Raw genomic sequence first — 2,623 nt, 5'->3', positions numbered from 1 at the left:
TGAGTAAGTGCTTGCCTCGCAAGCCAAAGGACCTGAGTTCAATCAGTGGCTTCGCAAAAAATAAAAAAAAATTAAAGTCATATTTAATATGCTGATCTGTTAAAGGCTCAAGTCAACAATATCTGACTTTGCTAGTCCCATGGATAACCTAGTAGTATTGTGGACTACTGGACTATACTGGATTATTTTGCTGAATTGAGGCACTTACAATATTTAAATGGCAACAGAATACCCATCTCTGACGAAACTAAAGAAAAAAAGGGGATATAAATGAAGATATGCTACTTGAAGATATATTGTAAGTGAAATAAACCAGACCCACATGTATAAATATCATATAGTCTCCATAGTACAACAACTCAAAAGAAGAAATAAAAGTAAAAAGGTATAGCACAATTAAAAGGAAAGTGAGAACTTGACGATTAGACAATGAAGAAAGGGCAAGAGAAATGCTGGGAAATACGACAGGAGCAAAGCCATACATTTACATGCACAAGATGGGTAAGGAAATGATCTTGAGAATCTGCAGCATGTTTTGTGTCTATACATACAAAATATACAAAATAGGGTGGATATACAGCTACTTTCTCTTATTTCAATGAAAAGAAAGATTTATACTAAAAGTGTTTGGACAGGATATCATGTCTGCATCTCATACTATGAATAACCACTATGAAGACAACAATATGCTATGCACTATTTATTGAAACTGTCCTACTAATTGGTTTTGAAACTTTCTCATTGCTATTTGTTTCTCAATAAAATTCCTAAAAAAATGAAGAATAAAATAAAACTTTCTCAGGCATACAAAATTTGAAATATTAAAGGAAATGTTAAAAAAAAGTTAGAAAGAATTAAAACTGTATGAGTCACTAATTTAACCGCATAAAAAGGAATCTTAAAGGAAATGTTAAAAATAAGTTAGAAATGATTAAAACTGTATAGGTCACTAATTTACCCACATAAAAAGGAATCCACAATATGAAATGAACACTTAAAATTCAACAATAAAACAAGCAACTCGTTTTAAAAGTGAGCCAAATATCTTAACAAAAACCTCACCTTAAAAAAGGATGCCCCAATAGTAGGTAAGCATACCAAAAAAAGCATGTCATCAGAAAAATGTGCATTCAAGCAACAATACAATATTCTTTCACACCCATGAATTTAATCTAGAACACTGGCTATCATCAATTTTGGCAAAGATGTGGAGTAACAGGAATTTTTATTCATTGTTGTTGTTCATACAAAATGTTCATTTAAAAGACAAGATACTGCTTAAAATTAAAGACACTCTTACTAAGCATACAGGCACCAAAATCTTCAGCATTTGTTTAAAAGACCTTAAAATTTAAATTGAGGGGCCAGTGAGATGGCTCAGTAGAATAATCACTTCCCTGGCAAGCACAAGGGCCTGAGTTCAATCCCCACTTCTGAAAAAAAAAAAAATCAAAACAAATCTCAAGTCCATATAAAAAAAAAGCTACATGGAGATGTTTGAAGAAACTGTTAATTATTGTGGAAATTTGAAATCAAAGAAGTCAGTAAGTAGATAAACAGATGTGGTTTATAATGGAATATTATTTGGTGTTAAAATGGTAATCCTATCAAAAGAAATTCCAAGAGATGGAAAAGACAGCATACAAATTTGGAAACAATCTTAAATAAGAAGCACTCACACAAAGGTTGTCTATCTAGAATTTATAAAGATCTGAAAAACATTAGGGCCCAAAATTTAAAGACTGAATCCAAACTGGACATCCGAGATGAACACACACTTCTCAGAGGAAAATATGCAAGAAGCTAATAACTACATTAAAAAGGATCCTCATCACTAGCCACTCATGAAATGCAAATTAAAACAACAGTGAAATATGATCTAACCCCAGAAAGAATGGCTATCATAAAGAAATCAACCAACAACAAATGTTGGAGAGGCTGTAGGGAAAAAGAAACCCTTCTACACTTCTGGTGGGAATGTAGACTGGTGCAACCATTATGGAAATCAGTGTGGAGACTCCTTAAAAGACTAAGACTGGAAATCCCATTCAAAATAGCTATCCCCCTACTGGAAATTTTCCCTGAGAAAATGAAAACGTCATATCATACTGATATTTGCCTAGCTATGTTTATAGCAGTACAATTTGTGATAGCCAAACTTGGAAACAAAGAAGATGTCTGTCACCTTAGGAATAGATGAAAAAGATGTGGTATTTTTATACAATGGAGTATTACTGAGCTATAAAGAATGATAAACTCGTAGCCTTGATATCTAAGTGGATGCCACTTGAAGATATACTCATAAGTGAAATAAACCAGACCCACATGTATAAATATCATATAGTCTCTGTAGTATAAGAGCCCAAAAGAAGAGATAAAAATAGATATAGCACAATTAAAAGGAAAACAAGAACTTGAGGATTAGGCTGGAAGAGAGGACAAGGAAAAATCTAGGAAACATGACAGGAGCAAAGCCATACATTTATATGCACAAGATAGGTAAGGGAATGATCCTGGGAATCTACAGCATGTTTTCAAAACTAGCAGTTAATTGGTAGGATTCTCACCCTGACTATACATGCTGATACCTGTGAACTAAGCAACTTCAGTGAAGATAGCAATG

Source organism: Octodon degus, unplaced genomic scaffold (genome assembly GCF_000260255.1).
Source record: "Octodon degus isolate 3935 unplaced genomic scaffold, OctDeg1.0 scaffold00024, whole genome shotgun sequence".
In the NCBI taxonomy this organism is placed as follows: Eukaryota; Metazoa; Chordata; class Mammalia; order Rodentia; family Octodontidae; genus Octodon; species Octodon degus.
This window is presented reverse-complemented; position numbering follows the sequence as displayed.